Source organism: Canis lupus, chromosome 6 (assembly GCF_048164855.1).
Source record: "Canis lupus baileyi chromosome 6, mCanLup2.hap1, whole genome shotgun sequence".
In the NCBI taxonomy this organism is placed as follows: Eukaryota; Metazoa; Chordata; class Mammalia; order Carnivora; family Canidae; genus Canis; species Canis lupus.
Genome location: NC_132843.1, coordinates 11,093,055 through 11,114,630, shown reverse-complemented (window position 1 = coordinate 11,114,630; position 21,576 = coordinate 11,093,055). Strand labels below are relative to the sequence as shown.

At 37.5% G+C, this 21,576-nt stretch overlaps 1 protein-coding gene across 30 annotated transcripts in view; it reads right to left on the bottom strand.

Annotated features, from left to right (window-relative positions):
* The window catches only part of DLGAP1 (DLG associated protein 1), an 874,662-nt gene that overhangs the window by 197,863 nt on the left and 655,223 nt on the right, over nucleotides 1-21,576 (bottom strand). The window lies entirely within an intron of this gene.

Sequence of the window (21,576 nt, the reverse complement as noted above, 5' to 3'; positions counted from 1 at the left end):
GGTGTCTTAGAAGGAAAAACTTCTGACAGGAAATCATTAAGATCTGATCACAGTAGAGAGCAATTAAAATTCTCTTTAGCCCATGAAGTAATTCCTCATTTGCATTTTCCCACATATGCTGGGAGGGAGATAATAGTGCTGACTTCCCTGCCCCAGAATCCTGTCCTGTGTGGTCTGTAAGCTTTGTCTTTTACCCACTTCCTTTCTGTGGCCAACTTTTTGTTTTTGGACTTTCTAGTAACAGCAGTGGGTATATATCTATAACTATATTGGTGTCTCTACCAATTCTTCTATCATCTATTTGTCTATTTATCTTCTTTGTTTCATTAGTGAACGAAACTTAAATTTTAGCCATTAACAATGCACACATCTGGGCAGCCCCAGTGGCGCAGTGGTTTAGCGCCGCCTGCAACCTAGGGTATGATCCTGGAGACCCTGAATCAAGTCCCACATCAGGCTCTCTGCATGGTGCCTGCTTCTCCCTCTGCCCGTGTCTCTGCCTCTCTCTCTCTCTCTCTGTCTCTATGAATAAATAAATAAAAAAAATCTTTAAAAACAATGCACACATCTTAAATATTGATAGGTAAAGAAAGTCTTTACACACTTCATACTCTTTGGATTTTTTCCAAGATACATTTTAAAATTATAAAAATAGGAAAGGCTCTTTGCCAAGCTATACAGGAGTACATAAAACAGAAAGTGGGTCTCCCTCTCCACCTGATTCTGCTCCAGAATTCCATACTCTTAAAAGAACTACCTGTAGAAGTCTGGTGTATATCCTTCCTGCATTTCTCTCTATATATACGAACAACTTATTTTCAGTTATTTTTCAAGTTTGCTTTCACACAGGATTCAGAATGATTTTTTTCAGTATTCAATTTCTTTTATTTTTGCTGAAACATTGCAGTAAAAATGAAAGTTGATAAGAAAGATGTATGCCCAATATTATTATTTTTCACTATTCTGGAGATCATAACCAATGAAATTAGAAAATAAAAATATACAGGGAATATAAGTATTGTGAAGTAAGAGATAAGCTTCATATATTTAATGATATAAAATTATCTAGAAAGCTAAAAAAAACCCAAAAAATTATTGGAATGCGTAAGAGAGATCTACAAAATAGCTAGATACAGGGTTAAAAAATACAAAAATTAATAGCTTTTCTATATACTGCCACCACCAAATAGAAATTTTAATTAAAAAATCCCATTCAAGGGGTGCCTGGGTGGCTTAGTTGGTTAAATGTCTACCTTTAGCTCAGGTCATGATCCCAGGGTTCTGGGATTGACCCCTGTGTCAGGTTCCCTGCTCCATGGGGAATCTGCTTCTCTGTCCCTCGCTCTCCTGGTATGTGTGCTCTTTCTCTCTCTGTGAAATAAATAAATCTTAAAAAAAAAATCCCATTCAAAATGGCAAAACATAAAATATGTACAAATTATAAAAAATTGCAACAGAGTTTTATGAAGAAAATGATACAACTTTATGGAAGGCAATAAACAAGGCCTAAATAAATGTAAAGGAACATAATTTCTGGATGGAAGTAATATTATAAGAAAAAAATTAAAATTTTCCTAAATCTACAAATTGAATGCGATTGCAATAAAAATTCTCAGATTTTTTTATTAGAGTGTAACAAACTCATTTTCAAGTTTATATGAGATTGATAGCAGCAATTTATTCATATGAGCCAAAAGGTAGAGGCAATCCAAATGTCTGTCAACTGATGAATGGGTAAAATATGGTATATCTATTCGATGGTATATTTGGCCATAAGAAAAAGTTTAATATTGATATATGCTACAATATGGATGAATTTTTTAAACATCATGGTAAGTGGAAGAGGCCAGTTGCAGATCATATGATTCCATTTATATTAAATATCCAGAATAAAAAAAAATCTCTAAAGACAGAAGGTTAGTGGCTGCCTAGAGTGGGATGTGGGGTGCAGTAAAGGAGAAGGAAGATGACAGTGTTGGGGGTTGATATCCAAAAGGTAGGGACTTTTTCTTTGGGGTGGTGAAAATATTCTAAAATTGATTGTGGTGATGGTTGCACAACTCTGAATATGCTAAAGACCATTGAATTGCACATTTTAAATAAGTATGCTGTTAGTATATACATATTACAGCTCAATAAAACTGTTTTAAAAATCATATGAGGACTAAAATAATCAGATTTCCTAATGGAGTTTAGAGAGTAGACTGTGGTTGGCACAATAAAAGAGGGAAAGCCCTTGAAGGGGTTGCAATATGGAGATAATTTAAATAACAAGTGCTAGGATTGAGTTAAGTAGCAGGGGAACTTGAGCATATGGATTTCAGAGCCCATATGAAGATTAAAAAAACAACCAGAAAATAAAAATAAAGAAGGAAATAAATATCCTATCAGATCTCAAAGATACATTATAACCACAAAGATGAAAACAGTGTGGTATTGTGAAGGAATAGAAAAATCAGTGGAATAAAGTACAGAACAGAACTGAGTGGGTATCTGAACTTAGTATATTGCAAAGGTGGCAATTCAAATAAGCAGGAAAGAGATCAATTACTTAAAATGATGTTAGATGAGCTTTGCGTCCACATGGGAAAAAATGGATTCCTACTATCCATGTAGATTAAGAAGACTAAAGACCAAATATTTATAAATTTAAAATTGTTTAATATATTATAGAAGAATGTATTTTATAATCTTTTAAAAAAAAGATTTTATTTATTAGAGAGCACAAGTGGAGGGGAAAGGGCAGAGGGAGAGGGAGAAGCAGCCTCCCCACTGAGCAGGGAGCCAAATATTGGGCTTGATCCTAGGACCTTGGGATCATCACCTGAGCTGAAGGCAGACCCTTATCTGATAAAGCCACCCAGATGCCCCTATAAACTTTTTAATTTTTTTTAAGATTTTCTTTTTAAGTAATCTCTACATGCAAATTTACAACCTTGAGCGTAAGTGTCCAGTGCTATGATTGAGCCAGCCAGGCACCCCGTATAATCTTAATTTCTATACCTAAAAACTTAAAAAATTATTATTATTAATTAATTAATTTTTAAAGGTTTTATTTATTTATTCATGAGAGACATAGAGAGAGAGGCAGAGACACAGGCAGACAGAGAAGCAGACTTCGCACAGGGAGCCAAATGTGGGACTCAATCGTGGGACTCCATGATCATGCCCTGGGTTGAAGGCAGTGAAGGTGAAGACACTCAGCCACTGAGCCACCAAGGCGTCCCAAAACTTTTTCTTTTTTTAATTATCAGAATTTTATGGAAAAACTATAAAATCTTATGGAAGGCAATGAATAAAGCCTAAGAAATGAAAAGAAAGTGGTGGAGAAAGATTTTAGGAACAAGATATTGATATTAAAAGCCATTAAGAAAGTAACAAGTAGAACTCCATAAAAAATTATTATTTTTTCCACAAAAAATTATACCTTGTTTAACAAAAAGATACTGTAAGGAAAGTTAAGAATAATAGTCAAGGTAGGAAACATATTTGCAAGACCACACAAGGTAATGAAGAGGATTCATGTCTACAATATTTAAAATGGACTTAGTGAATAAAAAAATAATGCAAACAATGCAATAAAATATGGCAAAGGCTCAGTAAATTAGAGAAATATTGATAAATATAAATACCATTTGTACATCAGATCCAGGCACACCCAGGTCCATGTCCACAAATGGTAAAAATAATTTCCAAAATCCCAAGGTCCACTTTGCAAAGTATAAGACTGCACTCGTTCTTAAGGTTTGTATGGAATTACTTAAATATAATAGTCAAAAAAGATAAGACTCAGTAATACTAAAACCTGGGAGTTTGAGCAGCTACTTTTTGCAATTGCAGCTTTTGAAAAAGGGGACAAATTAAAAATACATCTAGAATTTAACAGCAAAAGTCAACCTCCTACATTATTTTACAATAGAGAAACCGTTTAAAAATGAATGTCCTCAATGGATCCTACAAGCAGCTATCAAACATGAACTATTTGCTCTGTAAGCTCAAGCCAAGGTTTGCCATGTGTTATGTGCTATTATGATGATTCACTAATGGGTCACTTTATAGATGATCGTGCCCCTGATCCCAACTAACCAACCAAATGAAGAATTCATTTCCCCTTTTAAGATCTCTTCTAGGAAAAGAGAAACTTAGCTAGAAGCATTTATAATCTAAAGTTCACTTTCCCTTAGAACTTGAGAATTAGATGACAAATGTATTTCTTTGGGTCTTTTGCAACCTGACCCAGGGCAATGATATTGCCAACATAAATGATGATGCTGTGTCAAATAGTTATGGGGGCAGCAATGGGAAGGGGTGATGGTTTCATAAATGGTGTATATTCAAAAGAAGAAGTAAAAGTCCAGTGCTTTGAAAAATGAGTATTTGCTGGCTGAGATGGGGAAATGAGGCATCATTGCAACAATCATTCACCCTGGTCACTTGTTATGAAATAAGGCATAATTCCCAAAGTTCTAAGTGAAAAGTCATTCAGAAAGGATTGAATAGCTCTACTTTGAGTCGTTTCTGATAAAACAGCACATACTTTAATCATACACTAAATATAAGGAAATGAACACTTTTGTCATGTCTATTCAGCAGAGCCCACAGCTATCGATATAAAATGTACAGTATGTACAGTTCTGCTGATGTAGAAACACTAAAGAAATACCAGAAGAGGGCAGCATGGGTGGCTCAGCAGTTTAGCGCCGCTTTCAGCCCAGGGTGTGATCCCGGGGACCCGAGATTGAGTCCTACATGAGGCTCCCTGCATGGAGCCTGCTTCTCCCTCTGCCTGTGTCTCTACCTCTCTCTCTGTGTGTCTCATGAATAAATAAATAAAATCTTAAAAAAAATACCAGAAGACAGTGTATCAATGACTTCATCTCACCTCAAAAGTAAGGTGATTTGCCAGGAAGAAGGGGCATGTGCACATTCAGAAATATTAGTTCTCATGTTAGATTAATTATTTTTCTGAGTTGGCCTATTCAAATAACATCTCTCTTTTTCCACTTTTCTCCCTAAATTGCTTGGGCTAAGTTAATGTTTTGTGGCTTATCAGGACTGAGATTTTGGCCTGGCTGAGTCCCTTTCATTATCATGTCCTTTAAGTGCACTCAAAGATAGGATAGCCTTACATTAGCCATGGGTCTGCTACATAAGCAAGCTTGGCTCAGTGTATCAGTAAGGTTGCCAAAGAAGAGAAAAATGCAGTAATATTCAGACTGCAATGTTTTAAGCCAATGTCCCTGAAGTGAAAATGATTAACTTTGTAATAGAGTACTGAAAGTATAACTTTATCAGATGAATAAACTCTGGGGACCTGATGTGCGGCATAGTGACCATAGTTAAAAATAGCGTGCTTGAAATTTGCTAAGAGAGTAGATCATTTTTTACAAAAAAAAAGTTTAAATTGAGATACAAAATTGACATATTAGTTTTGGACGTACAATGTAATGATTCACTGTCAGTGAGTATTGCTAAATGATTATCCTAATACACCTAGTTAACATTCGTCACCACACAGATTTTTCTTGTGAATGAGAACTTCTGAGATTTACTCTGAACACTTTCAAATATACAGAATGGTATTGTTAACTAGCGTTTCCATACTGTACATTACCTCCACAGGACTTCTTCATTTTATAACTGGAAGTTTGTATCTTTAGACCCTTTCACCCATTTTTCCTACTCCCAATACTAGCCTTGGGCAGCCACCAATCTAATATGTTCTCTGTATTTATAAGGTCAGTGTTTATTTGTTCAGAGTCTACGCATAAGTGAGATTGTATGGTGCTTGTCTGAGAGTAGACCTTAAGTGGTCTCACCCTCCCAGCCCCTGGCAACCACCATTCTACTTTATGTCTCTCTGAGTTTGGCCACTCTGTGTATCTCAGATGGGTGAAATTCTATAGTATTTGTCTGGCTTGTTTCACTTAGCATAATGTCTTCAGGATTCACCCATGGTACAGCATGTGTTGGAACAAACTTCCTTTAAGGCTGAATAATATTCCATTATGTGTGTAATCTACATTTTGTTGATCCATTCATCTATTGACAGACACTTGAGTTGCTTCCTCTTTTTGTTATTGTGAGTAAAGCTGCTATGAACATGGGTGTACAAATATCTGAGTCCTGTTTCCAGTTCTTTTGAGGATATACCCAGAAGTAAAAAATATCTCTTTAGCAGAAGTATTTAATCTTCTCTATTTCACTTTTTGGCAATTAAACTCCCAACAGATTTGGGAACCAACATGATAGAAATGACACTTTTTTCCTCTTGGGAAGACATGTTATTGATCATTTAGGGTAAGTTTTAGGCACAGTAGATAATAGCGTGGTATTTCAGGGCCTATTATTGGTATGGTTGAAAAGAGAAAAATCATACATCTATTATTTGGTGGAAAGTATAGTAAAAATGTGAGTATAATTTTACTGCTCTAGTAAGTGCAAAACGGGAATATAATTAAAGCTTGATACAGCATTATTGAGAATAAATTGCATCGAAATAATTAAGACATCCAAAAAAGTAATTCAGCAAGCGGTTAGATTGCAGAAAGACAGTTGGCAATAGTGTCATTTTAGAAACCAGTAAGAAAAGAAATAATGTCATCATTAAGAGAGCTGCGATGACAACTTAAATGTACTAGTTAGTAAAAAGCCCATGACAGTAATGCCTAGGAGGGCATGGAAATAGTAACTTAAATGCTGCTTTGAGCTGAATACAGAGTGTTTCCTTCAATTTAAAAAGTGTCAGGGCAGAGCAGATGTACGTACATAGATGTAAGTTGACATTGACAAATTGGAACAGTTAAAATCTGTGTAAGAGAGTTTTGATCTATTTTTCACGGAATGCTTCATATTCTGACTTCACTTTGGGAAGAACAAAAAGCAACTAAAGACAGAGTCTTAAATAATTCTTATAATGTTGGTTTTCTTCTAATCCCCATTGTCAAATGCTCCATGTCTACACTCACTACTGGCATGCCAAAAGATCACAAAAAAGACCTCTTTTCCATGCAGTAGTCTTCAGTTGTTTTGAACACAGCTGTCTATCGCGACTAAGCCTTCTCTTCTCCAGGTGACATGCTCGTCCTTTATTTCATCCTCTTGTGTCAAGACTTCCAGGCTGTCCATTACCTTGGTGACTTGTCTCTAAAGTCGGTCCAATTTGTTACTTTCTCTTTGACAACAAAGCACCCAGAAGCAAACTTAAACTTCCAAATGTTATCATCTATTCTACAGAAAGTCCTCCTGGGATATGACTTGAGAAAACTCTGGATTGTTTGGTCTATAATCACCCTCTTCTAGCAAGCTCTCTTTGGACAACTTTTAGATCTTCCTATCAAGTGGTATTAAGTCATTTTCTTATTTAAGGCAGTTACCTGGTTTTGCTAGACCTAAAAAAATATGTCAACAACATAAGAGCAACCCAGAACCAAAAAGTGACAATGTTATAGTAGTCTTAGGTGTTTAGTGATTCAACAATTCTGTACATTATATAATGCTCACCACAGTAATTGTAGTTACGATCTGCTACCGTACAATGTTATTACAATATTAATGACTGTATTTCCCATGTTTTACTTCTCATCCTCATGGCTTGTTTATTTTATAACTGGAGATTTGTTTCTCTTAATCTTCTTCACTTCTATTTTTCCCATCCCCTAACCCCTGCTCCTCTGCAACTACCAGTTCTCTGTATTTATAAGAAGGAACACTTTTATTTTTTCTTTTCAAACTTTTATTTAAATTCTAGTTAGTTAACATATGGTACAATATTGGTTTTAGGAGTAGAATTCAGTGATTCATCACTTACATATAGTACTCAGTAGTCATCATTAACAAGTGCCCTCCTTAATACCCATCACACCTCTAGCCCATCCCCCTGCCTTCCTCTATCAAACCTTACTTTGTTTTCTATGTTTAAGAATCTCAAAAAAAAAAAAAAAAAAAAAAAAAGAATCTCTTATGGTTTGTTTCCCTCTCTCTGTTTGTCTCTCCCCCACAATATGTTCATCTGTTTTGTTTCTTAAATTCCACATATGAATGAAATCATATGGTATTTGTCTTTCTCTGACATATTTTACTCAGCATAATATACTCTAGCTCTATCTATATCATTGCAAATGGCACGATTTCATTCTTTTTGATGGCTGAGTAATATTCCATTATACATCTATACCACATCTTCTTTATCCAGTCATCAATTGATGGGTATTTGGGCTCTTTCCATAGTTTAGCTATTGTTGATAATGCTGCTATAAACATCAGGATGCATGTACCCCTTTGAGCCTGTCCTTTGGGTAAATATCTAGTAGTGTAATTGTTGGATCATAGGGTAGTAATATTTTTAACTTTTTAAGGAACCTCTGTACTGTTCTCAGAGTAGCTGTGCCAGTTTGCATTCCCACTGACAGTACAAGACAGTTCCTCTTTTTCTGCATCCTTGCCAACACCTGTTGTTTCTTATTTTGTTAACTTTAGCCATTCTAAGACAGAACACTTTTAAACAATGATGACTTTACTCTAACAGAACACCAAAGAAAAAACTGGTACCATCTCTATCCATGCCAGCAAAGGCCAAATGGGAGCTTAGACCTCCACTCTCATAAGGTTGTAAGGAGATACTGTAGCATTCTCGCCAAGGTGGTATCAGAAAAGACCAAGTAGGGAGCTGAGTCTTTTATCCCTGTGAGGAATGCCTTATCATTTGGTACTGGTGGAGACCATATGGGGAGCCTGGACTTCCATTTCTATCCAACACTAATGAGGCATCCCTGCCCCTCCTTGCAGGGGTAGTTTCAGAAGAGGCCTGGTGGAGACGTAGATCTTTCTTCATTGCACAGCAGTAACAAAACTGCCTCCAATGTGTAGAATCAGTGAAGATCATATGGGGAGCCCAGAATTTCCACCCATACCCAACAGTGATGAGGAACACTGACTTCAAGTGTCAATAGAATTTAAATGGAAGAACTTGGACTTGTACATCTAACTAGCAGTGATGAGTTTGTGCTCCTTATTCTCCTATTGGAGTGGTATTTTAAAAACCAGCTAAAACAGGAGGTTTATTTATTTATTAAAGATTTTATTTATTCATGAGAGACACAGAGAGATGGGCAGAGACATAGGCAAAGGGAGAAGTGGGCTCCCTGTGGGGAGCCTGATGCAGGACTTGATCCCAGGACCCCAGGATCATGACCTGAGCCAGAGGCAGAAGCTCAACCACCGAGCTACCCAGGTGCCCCAAAACAGAAGGTTTAAACAATACCCATAGTCTCATAACAATACAAAAAACATCTAGGTTTCAACTACCATACTAAGAACCAGGAAGTTCTGAGACTGATTGAAAGATGACAAACAATAGATGCCAATATTGAGGTGACAGATGTTAAGTTTTCTGAAAAAACAAACAAACAAACAAACTTGAAAGCAGTTAGGATAATAAAGCTTCAAAGAACAATTATTTAACACTTGAAACTAATAATAAATAGCTTCAGTAAATAAAGAATCTCAGCAAAGAAATAGAAGATATAAAGAAGAACCAAATAGAAATTTTAGGACTGAAAGATACAATAACCAAATATAAAGTTTAGTAGATGGTGCCAACAACAGAACAGAGGGGGAAGGGAAAGAGCTATCAAACTGGATGATAGAACATGAGAAATCATCCAGTTTGGACGAGAGAGAGAGAGAGAGAGAGAGAGAGAGAGAGAGAAAGAAGGACTTCATTGACCTGTAGGACTACAACAAAAGATGAACATTTATGTCACTGGAGTCTGAAAAGGAGAGGAGAAAAAGGGTGGCGCCAAAAAAAAAGTATTAAAAAAAATGGCTGAAAATGTCTTCAATTTGTCTAGAGACATAAAGCTATAGATTCAAGAAAGTGAGTGAATCTCAAGCAAGATAAGTCTAGAGAAGTTCATGGAAAGACACATTATAATTAAGTTTCTAAACATTAAAGACTAAGTAAAAATCTTGAAAGTAACCACAGTGTACTTATCTATAAGAAAAAAACCCGATTTGAATGAAATAAATTTCTCTTCAGAAACTATGGAGGTGAAAAAGAGGTGGTGTTTTTTTCCAAGGGCTGAAAGAAAAGAACTGCCAACCCAGAATTCTACATCCAGTGAAATTATCCTTCAGGAATGAAGGGGAGATAAAGACATTTTTAGACCAAGGAAAACCAGAAGAATTTGTTGCCAGCATACCTCCCTGAAAGATGTGTAAAGGCCATTCTTTTTTTTTTTTTTTTAAAGATTTTATTTATTTATTCATAAGAGACAGAGAGAGAGAGAGGGGCAGAGAGAGAAGCAGGCTCCATGCAGGAAGCCCAATGTAGAACTTGATCCCAGGACTTCAGGATCACGATCTGAGCCAAAGGCAGGTGCTCAACCACTGAGCCACCCAGGTGTCCCATAAGGACCATTCTTTAAACAGAAAGGTAATGATCAATGTATACAGGAAACTTGAAGCACCAGGAAGGAAGAAAGGACACGGTAAGTATAAATATGGGTAAATATAAAAGGCTTTCTCTCTTTTCTTGTGTTTTCTAAATTATGTTTGGTGGTTTAAGCCAAAATTACAACATTGTCTGGCAGGGTTCAAAATGTTTGCAGAGGAAATATTTAAGGTAGTTATAGAGAGGAGATGGTAAGCAGATATAAAGGGAAATAGGTTTCTGTATTTTACTCAAACTGGTAAAATGATACCATTAAATTGTGATAAATTATAATTCCTAAATCTACCACTAAAAAAGCTATACCAAAAGGGCATACTCAAAAACATTACAGATAAATCCAAGTAGAATTCTGAAAAATATTCAAGTTTCCCATAAGAAAGCTGGAAACAAAATTAGAGAAACAAAAACAGAATAAACAGAAAACAAAAAAATATAAGGAAAGACTTAAACCCTAAGGTAATGATGACATTAAATATATGGTCTCAGTGCATTAATGAAAAGACAAAGATATTCCGACTGGATTAAAAACCATGACCCAACTACTTACCATCTCCAAGAAACTCATTTCAAATATAATGATGTAAACAAGTTGAAAATAAAGGGATAGAAAATGTATCATGTAAACAATCAAAGGAACACAGGAGTGGCTCTATTAATATCAGATAAAGAAATTTTATTAGTAAAGCTTATTGGTAAAGAAAAAGGCCCAGAGAGGGACATTACATAGTAAGAAAAGAACCAATCTATTAAGAAGACAAAGCAATGCTAATATGTATACACCAAACAATCATGCTGCAAAATACGTTAAGCAAAAACTGATAGAACCGGGATGCCTGTATGGCTCAGTGGTTGAGTGTCTACCTTTGGCTTAGGTCATAATCCTGGGGTCCTGGGGTCGAGTCCTGCATCAGGCTCCCCAGAGGGAGCCTGCTTCTCCCTCTGCCTGTGTCTCTGCCTCTCTCTCTGTGTCTCTCATGATTAAATAAATAAAATCTAAAAAAAAAAAGAAAACCTGATAGAACCAAAAGAGATAGGAAATCCACAATTACGTTAGAGACTTAATCAATTCTCAAAAACTGCTAGAGCATGTAGACAGAAAATCGAGGATACAGATTTCAAAATTATATCAACTGATAGAATCAAATAGACACTTAATGAATACTCTACCCAAGAACAGCAGAATACACATTCTTTCCAAGTACCCATGGAAAATATACAAAGATAGACCACATTCTGAACCATAAAGTGAAGCCTCAACCAATTTAAAATAATTGAAATAATACATAACGTGTACAGCTGACATTATACTTAATAGCAAAAGGCTAAATTTTTTCTTCTAAGATTATGAATAAGGGAAGGATGTTCACTCTCACTGCTCTTATTTAGCATAGCGCTGGGAATTCTAGCTAGTACAGGAAGGAAATAAAAAGCATACAAATTGGAAAGGAAGAAATAAAACTGTCCTTATTTGCAGTAAATATGATTGCCAACATAGAAAATTCCAACGAATCTACAAAAAAAATTCCTGTACTAAGAAGTAAATTCAGCAAAGTCACAGGATATAAGACCAACGTATAAAAATCAACTGTATTTCTACATACAGGAATAAACACATGAACACCAAAATTTGAAATACAATGCCATTTACAACAGCTTAAAAGATTCAATACTTAGGCATAAGTCTAACAAAGCATCCTCAAAACGTGTATGCTTAAAACTATGCAATGCTGGTGAAAGAAATCAAAGAAGATTTTAAAAAGGAAATCAAAGAATATTAGAACAATGGAGATGCTCAATGTAGTAAAAATGTCAATTCTTCCAAAACTTATATGCAGGTTTAATGCATTTCCTATCAAAATTCCATAGTTTTAGATATAGACAAGATTATTCTAATATCTACATGGAAAGTCAAAGGAACTAGAATACCTAAATAATTTTTTAAAAAGATTTTATTTATTAGAGCACACACACGTAGGAGAGAGGCAGGGAGAGGGATAAGCAGACTCTGTGTTGAACCTGGAGCTGGACATGGCTCCCACGACCCTGAGATCATGATCTGAGCTGAAATCAAATCAGATGCTTAATTGACTGAGCCACCCAGGTGCCCCTAAGATAATTTTGAGGAATAAAGTAAGATTCACTCTATTCAATTTATATTTATTTATTTTTACTCTACTCAATTTAAATATATATATAGCATCAGTAATCAAGGCTGTGTGGTATTAGTGGGGGGATAGACATGTAGATGTAGCTCAATAGCACAGAGTGGAGAATCTAGAAATAAACCCACATAAATATGCCCAAGTGATTATCACATTCTAATAGCAATTTAATGGAGGAAAGATAGCCTTTTCAATTAATGGAGGAAGATAGCCTTTTCAATAAATGGTGCTGGAGTAATTTGACATTTATAGGCAAAAGACAAAACAACAAAACTTTAAGTGTTACACCTTATAAAAAATTAACTCAAAATGGATCTTAGTCTTAAATATAAAACGTGGAAAAAAACAGAGAAAATCTTTGGGATTCTAAGCCAGGCCCAGTGTTCTTATATTTGACACTAAAAGAATGATCCATAAAAGGAAAACTTGGTAATTTTGATGTAATCAAAATTAAAAGCATTGCCTCTTTGAAAAACTCTATGAAGAAGATGAAATACAAGTGAGAGATGAGAAGATTTTAAAAATCATATATCTGAGAGGGACTTGTAGCTGCTATAAAAAAAAGTGCTCTCAAAATCTAATAGAAAAAAATCTAATTAGAAAATGGGCAAAAGGACTGAAGAGACATTTTACAAATAAGCACATGAAGACATTGAACATCATTTATCACTAGGGAAATGTAAATGAAATTGACAATGAGCTAGCGCTACATCCCTATCAGAATGGCTAAACTCAAAACATAATGACAGCAAATGTTGATAGGATTTAGAGAAATAGAATCACTCATACATTGCTGGTGAGATGTAAAACAGTGCAGCTACTCAAGAAGTGTGACCATTTCTTAAAAAAATGAAACACCCTGCTGTATGACTCGAATTGTATTCCTGGAAATTTATCTTCGAGAAATTAAGCCTGTGTTCACCCAAAAACCCTTTATAGGAATGTAATAACAGCTTTATTCATCAGTCTCCAATTGGAAACAACCCAGATATCTGTCGTTGGGTAAAACGGTTAAATAAACTGTGGTACGTCCATGCCATGGAACACTACTCAGCAACAGTATGGAAGGATCTCTAGAGAGTTCTGCTAAGTGAAAAGAGTAATTCCCAAAAGGTTACATACTATATGATTCTACTTATAGAAAGTTCTTGAAATGACAAATTCATAGAGATGGAGAAGAGATTAGTGGTTGCCAGGGGTAAAGTAAGAAGTGGGTGGTAATGGCAGTGGGAGGGGTGTGCGCAGGGAAAGGAAGGTAGCTATAAAAAGGCATCATGAAGGCTATTTATGGTGATGGAAAGCTTTTATATCTTGGCTGTGTCACTATCTTGCTTGTGATGTCATACTGTGGTTTTTAAAAATGTCACCAGAGGGAGGAGAATGGGTAAAAGGCATATGAGATTTCTTTATTATTTTTACAACTGCGTTGTAAATCTACAATTACAACAAAATATAAATTTAATGAAAAACAATTCCACCCTCAGACAATGAATGGATTAGAAAGAAACTGGGTAAAAAGAAACTAAACAATGTGGTGCCTCACCTAGTCCAGAGCTAGATGTTAGAACTGGCTCATACCTGAGAGTAAGCTGAGCCAATTTAATCTCCAAATTTTATTTTTATTTATTTATTAAGATTTTATTTATTTATTCATGAGACACACACACACACACACACACACACACACACACACACACACACAGAGGCAGAGACACAGGAAGAGGAGAAGCAGGTTCCATGCAGGGAGCTGACAACGTGGGACTCTATCCGGGTCTCCGGATCACACCTTGGGCTGAAGGTGGCGCTAAACCGCTGAGCCACCCAGGGATCCCCTAATCTCCAGATTTTAAAACTTCTGCTATGATGAACCAGGGTTTGTTTGTGACACTGAGTAAAAAATATACACTTTAAGAACCTACTCATGGGTGTGGGCTCAGGGGCCTCGGTAGGCATCACTGTATTTGAAGCCCTGGCATGTTCCCTTTCCCTGCCCTACAGGTCAACGCTATTGTCACTGGAGAGGAAGGCAGGCAGGCAGGAGCCAAGGGAGGTGGTAGGACTCGTGTTATTCTCTGATTACAGCATCCTTGCTGTTTTCTATTTCTCTGGGAAGCACAAGTAGTTGATAATAACCAGACTCCTCTCCTGAATATTGCCCCTTGCATTTTCAGCACATCATTGGCTACTATACTTGCATCATAGCTGCCCTGATGCTTTAATTAAGGCATAAAAAGACTAGAAGTGACCACAGGAAAAAGCATTTAAAATACAACATTGATGTGCCACAAAACACACATGAATGAGTGTATCTTCGTTGGCTGTGTGTGACCTCAGCCTTAGCTGCAGAGACACACCAGTTCTGAAACTTAGCTACTGTTTCAGACTACCTGTTCATCCAGACAAAAAGGAAAAGATTTCCCAGGTAAAGGGAAGAATCATCAACTTAACGGAATTCTGAAAGGAAAGTAGAGTTGTCCGTGTCATAAGGCAGAAACACATCGTTAAGCATTTGCGGAAACATTGCCCTACTGACCGACCCATTATTGCCAGAATCAAACAGTATTCAAACGACCTCATGGACCCTGATTAAATCAATTAGGTACAAAGTGATAATTAGGACTGTTGACAGTCAAAAGCTTTTCCATATACGTGCTTAGATGTTGAAGAGATGACTTTCCCCCTCTTTTATTACCTTTGCACTGTGGTAAATTATAGTGATTTCTCATGCTTTAAATGAGAGGGAATGGAAAGATAATATTCTTCTTATTGAGGATGGTTTAACTTTTCCATAGAGAAGCACTGAATTCGTGCAACACATAAAAGGGGATAAAAGCTTTCTGGTCAAAATGTATTATGGTAGCAATACAATAGATTATACATATTCTGCTGTGCAAAATCCCAAGATTCTGCTAAGTAACAGTGTGTGAGACAGGAAGGAGGGAGCTAGAGGATTAGACAAAATAAACAAAGCTCCCCTTTCAGAGGCTGCGGCCTGGAAGGCTCAGACTCGCCTCATTTCCTTCCCTCTTCTAACCCCTGAGGGCCCTTCCTCTTCTTTGGGTCTTTATTAATTGGCCTTTGTCTTTCCTCTAATGAAAAAGGCACTTATGCTCTGTCCCAGTCTTTCCTGTGCCCCATGGTCTGAATGAAGGGAGAGAGCGAGTCTGTGTTTCCACGGAGACGAGCCCCGACCACGCGGAGACTCAGTCCCGCGGAGCGCCTGCAGGGGGCGCTCGACACTGAAGAATGAACAGGAGGCTCCGGCCGCCCAGGACTTCGCGCCCCTCCTGCGGCCCAGGCAGGATGCAAATCTGCAGGAAGGGTGCCTTCAAGGACAAGATAATTCGCTGAGATCAAGTTGTTAAATGTTCGCCACTGGTGACTTAATCAAGGAATCATAGGGTGTCAGAGGTCTGGGATGATGGACTCATCTTTTCTTTATTTATTATTATTTTATTATTTTTATTTTTTTGGACTCATCTTTTCTAAGGCTCTCATTTTACAGATGAGGAATTGAAGTTCAGAAGAGCTCTGAGGTCTTAGCTAGTTAGGCAAAGCTAACCAGAACTGACCTCCGTTAATAAATAACCTGCCCCTGGGCTCTTTGTGAAACTGCGGGTGGTCTCTGTCTGCTTTTATTTACAAGATAAATATCTGATGCTAAAAGAACATTCCTCCCTTCTGATTAGCATTTTTTTAGGATTTAAGCTGAAAGTGGTGAGGCTCATTAGGGAAGGACAAGAACAAATTTGGAATAAGATAAAACGGTGACTATATTGCAAGATCTGATTATTTTAGAACAGCCATAGGCTCTAATGGTAAAAACAGTTAATACACTTTTTTTTTTTCCAGCCTAGCTGTATCTGCCTATTGTCTATAAGTATATTTAGAAACAAAGAGCCTCCCCGAACTATACATTGGAGGGATTATTTTGGGAATTTTATTTTACTTTTTATTTCCTCCTCTATTTCTGGGTCCCACCCCAGAACAGTTGATTTAGGTTCTCAGGGTATTCCTAAAAGCAAGGCACTCAAAATTTGGTCCTACGACCAGCAACATGGACGTCACCTGTGAGGTTGTTAGAAATGTGGACTCACAGGTCACATTTGGGCCTACTAAATAAGTATCTGCATTTTAATAGGATTTCTAGATGTTTCTTATGTGCATTAAAGTTTGAAAATAATAAGTGGGAATGCCCTATAACTCCAGTATCAATTGGCAGAGGGCTTCCCCTCTTCATTCCTTATGTTCAATTAGGCTCATAGTCCTTACCTGAATGTTCCTGGTAAAAATGAACTTAAGCATCTCCCATTTAGAGAAAGAGAATGTTATTACTTCTGCTTTAAAATTAGGCTGAAAGGATGATTCATGGAGTGAAGGAGTTCTTCGAATTCCCTATGTGTTCTTAGATAGGACTATTTCATGTGAAAGGGCACAATGATGTTACATATTATGTAAAGAAGGTTTGAAATAAAACTCAGGGGAGCTGGGAAAAAAATAAAACCAGTTTCTCGTTGGGCTTCATTCCCAGTGCTTGACTTACTAGTAATGAGTTAGGATCTTGTGAAATTGTGATTTATAATAAATATATATTTGGTCATCATCCCCATTTCTGGCAGAGCTTTGACCTAGATGATGAGAGCAACAGAGGTACTGTTTGCTATTTAAATGAGGTGACTTTTGGACCCTACCTATAGTGGGGGACTGGTTGCCAGGGCCACCAATTTGTGATTAGAGGATTAGAATTTCTGTCCCACCTCCTGACCTCAGAAAGGATGGGGTAGGCAGTGGGGGTGGCTGGAGCTTGAATCAATCACTAGTGGCCAGTGACTTAATCAATCATGCCTCTGTTATTGAAGCCTCCGTGAAAACCCCAAAAGACTGGGTTTGGAGAATCTCTGGGTCAGTAAATATAGGGAGGCGTGGGGAGAGTGGCGTACCTGGAAAACAAATGGAAGCTCTCTCCATGCCACATACTTTGCCCTATGCATCGCTCTTCTTGAGTTATAACCTTTTGTAATAAACCGGTAATCTAATAAGTACTGTAAAATGTTTCTCTGAGTTCTATGAGCCTCTCCAGCAAATTAATCAAACCCAAGGAAAGAAGGGGTCATTGCAATCGCTAATCCATAGCTGGTTCATCAGAAGCACAGGTGACAGCCTGGACTTGTGACTGGTGTCTGAAGTGGGTGGCATGGATAGGAGGGTGTATGTGTGTGTGTGTGTGTGTGTGTGAACTGATCCATTAACCTGTGGGGTCTAATGCTGTGACTGAGTAGATAGATAAGAATTGAGTTGAATGGTAGGACACTCTGCTGATGTTCAGAGAATTGCTTGTTGGTGTGGAGAAACCTCCCTGTCACACATTGGAATTAGGTCTCGGAATCTAAAAGAGCCCTCTAGGGCAGCCCTGGTGGCGCAACGGTTTAGCGCCGCCTGCAGCCCAGGGTGTGATCCTGGGGAGCCTAGATGGAGTCCCACGTCAGGCTCTCTGCATGGAGCCTGCTTCTCCCTCTGCCTGTGTCTCTGCCTCTCTCTCTGTCTCTATGAATAAATAAATAAAATCTTTAAAAAAAAAAATAAAAGAGCCCTCTAACAGACATATGAACTCTGTCAGTTCCCAGAATATGAGAATGCTTGGTAATAAACTAGTACTCTCCGAAATTTTATCTTCTCATTGTTTTGTTTCATTTCTTCACCAAGTATAAAACTCTGTTTGCATATAAGAGGTGACTAACTATCCTTAATAATAGTAATAGTAGATATTTACTGACTACCACTATGTACAAAGTATTGTGATCATAATGTTTTCCTAATTAGCTAAAATAGTTAATATTATATTGCAATCAATGCAAGGGTGTAAGTAGAAGAAGATCTTTAACCTGTTCTGATGACCCTATTATGTACATAAAATCATATATCCCTTTACATCACAAATTTCTGAAGAGTTATCAATTCTGAGGACAAATGACTTGCTAAATAATAGTGCTATTAAGCTTAAGGATTTCAGAACTCATGGAATTAAACTCATTTTTGCTTGTTTATTCTGTTAAAGTTCATAACATAAATGTTGGCATGTTTAAAAGAGTAAACTTTAGCAGTGTTTTGACACATACTTTATTCAAGTCCTAGCATGCTAGCCTTGGAGACTTGAGAAATTGTCCAGAAGTTTCCAAATAGGAGATTAGAATCTTCTAGAACTATTCAAATCCTCACTTGCCAATTTTCTTGGCAGGCTGCTTCTGCGAAGCCCTTCATTTGGGAGGCCTGGTTCTGGTGGGTAGGGGAGCCCGCATAGCCACCTACTACAGCCCATTTACCTCAGCAACCTTCAAGTGTGGGGCACCAGTGCCCACATTTTCAGGGTCCTTGCGGGTAATGATGAAAAGAAGGTCCCCTGTGTCCTATTCTGAAGCTTAGAGAAACTGTGATACAGCTATGCATAAATAGTGATACAGCTATGCATAAATAACATTTTCAGTGCTCATATTCAACATAGGAATGATATGGTGCCATGAAAAAATATCTGTAATGATGATCTTTTGTAATGGCTATTTTAATGTTGAGTTAGAAATATTTTTATGATGAAGATCGATGAAGAAATGAACGTGAATAGAAGTGTGTGTGAAGAGTGAGGTTCAGCCAAAGGTGAGTTTTGGCAGAGCAGCTTAATTCTCTATGTAAACTCTTACAATGAGTGATGAGCGGCTTTGTAGATATCCTAATATAATATGGCATTATCTGATTAGGTATTCTGGACCCAAGGCATGTGATAAAATAGACTTTCCACTCAGGTCAACCCCAAATTGATTTTGATCAGGACTACAGTTTCTCCATGAAGTTATGAACATGGCCATATGAAGGACTGGGCATATACCATATATCATAAATGAGGACAATAGATTGCCATCTCAAACTGCTAAATCAAGAAGTTGAAAAAATACACACTATTTCAGCAAGCAAAAGTGCAACATCTTTGGATTACATATAAAATAGCCATAAAAATAGATTTATCTAGAAGAGTTTTATAAAAAGAAGCTGCTGTCCTTGCTCTATGAATTTGTCAGGATTAATGCAACTCTAAGTTTCTTCATAAATATATAGTAATTACAAATGCTGGAAAGAAGGGGGAGGAAAGGAGAGAGGGACATAGAGATGTGGAGAGAGAGAGACCTCTTGTGGAGGCATTTTATGATTCATCTGTTAGGATAAAAATTACCTGTCCATTTAGTTTGTCCATTTGTCCTACTACAGTCTTTAGTTAGAATTGCAAAAGACATTAGTTTTTTTTTTTTTTTAACACAGGCTTCAAATTCTCAAAGCGTTCAATTTCTACTAAATCTTTTTTTTTTAATTTTTATTTATTTATTTATGATAGTCACACAGAGAAAGAGAGGCAGAGACATAGGCAGAGGGAGAAGCAGGCTCCATGCACCGGGAGCCCGACGTGGGATTCGATCCCGGGGTCTCCAGGATCGCGCCCTGAGCCAAAGGCAGGCGCCAAACCGCTGCGCCACCCAGGGATCCCTCTACTAAATCTTTCTATCAGGAATGGGTAGATACAGATTTCCTGTCAAATGATACAGATTTTGAGAAAACCTTGTCAGGTCCATGAAGTCACCTTGAAATGCAAAGAATCTATTCCAAGTAGAGAATGGCTTTTTGCAGGCTGGCTTGAACTGATCTAGCTTTTGAAAAGGCAATAGAGGACAACTTCCTGCCTGTCAGGACCCAGGTTACAGAGGAAGCTACTCTATCCAGTCTCTACTCTTAATCTTTGGTCCCTCCCTGTAAATTTCTAGGGTCCCACCCCAGATGCCAGATGACGCTTATCCTTTGCCTTGTTCCCTTGTTTCTAAGTGGCAGGCACAGCATGCCAATCCTTCCTATTGTTACGCTCATAATGATGTAGAAATTATATAGTCCCAATTATAATCAGCTTAGGGTTGATTGAGATAGTCATTTATCTAATTCATTTGCTCATTTATATATTTAACAATTATATATTGAAAAACTGCTATGTATTGTACTGCTATGTGCTAAGTGCTGAGGATAATAGGGAGTAAGTAAATCTAGTTCTTATCCTTATGGCGCTTATCATTTGCGGGGGGTGGGGGGGTGGGGGCCAGCAAGAGCAACTTCCAGGAGTGAGGGTAGGGGAAGCAAAAGTCTAAGCACAAACACAGAAAAAGGAAGAAAACCTAATGAAATATCTCTAATAATGATTGCATTATAAAGGAAATGAGCAGGATGCCGAGATAGAAAATAAAGATGTCTATAGATTCCTGGCTTAAGCAACTGTATACTGTGATGATGGTGGAAGGAGCACTGAGTTGGAAAGAGCAAGTGCAAATGCCCTGCTGTGTGCATGTGGCCACATGCCTGTTTGGGCATGCCCCTGGTGCAGTCCAGGAACAGCAGGGAGCAAAGTGTGGCTGGCATGGAGTAAACAGAGGAGAGAATTGGGAGAGGGCATCAGAGAGGAGATAGTGTGTGTATAGACTGCACTGGCCTTTGCTTGGCTTTATCTCTGATGATTGAGATGGAAACTACTAGAGAATTCTGACAGAGACACCATATGACTTAGGTTTTCACTCCATCCCTCTATTGACTGTGTGGAGAAGAGATTGTAGGGTGCCACGGGTGAAAGTGGGGAGACTGGTTTGATAGTGCCTTCAGTAATTCACAAAGGAATGATGGTGACCCATAATAGGGTGTTGGCAGTAGAGGTGCCAAGAGGGCTCAGATTATAGATATATTATGTCAATAGAACCCAAGTAAATGAATTGGGTGTAGAATATGAGAAAAAGGAAGAGTGAAGGATGACCCTGAAGCCTTGGGTCTAAACAAGTGGAAAGTTGGAGAGATTTTTAAATAAAGTGGGAAGGCTGAGGGAGAAGCAGGTGTGGGGAAGAGACAAGAGTCTTGGTTTTGGATCTGTTAAGCTTGAGATACCACAAG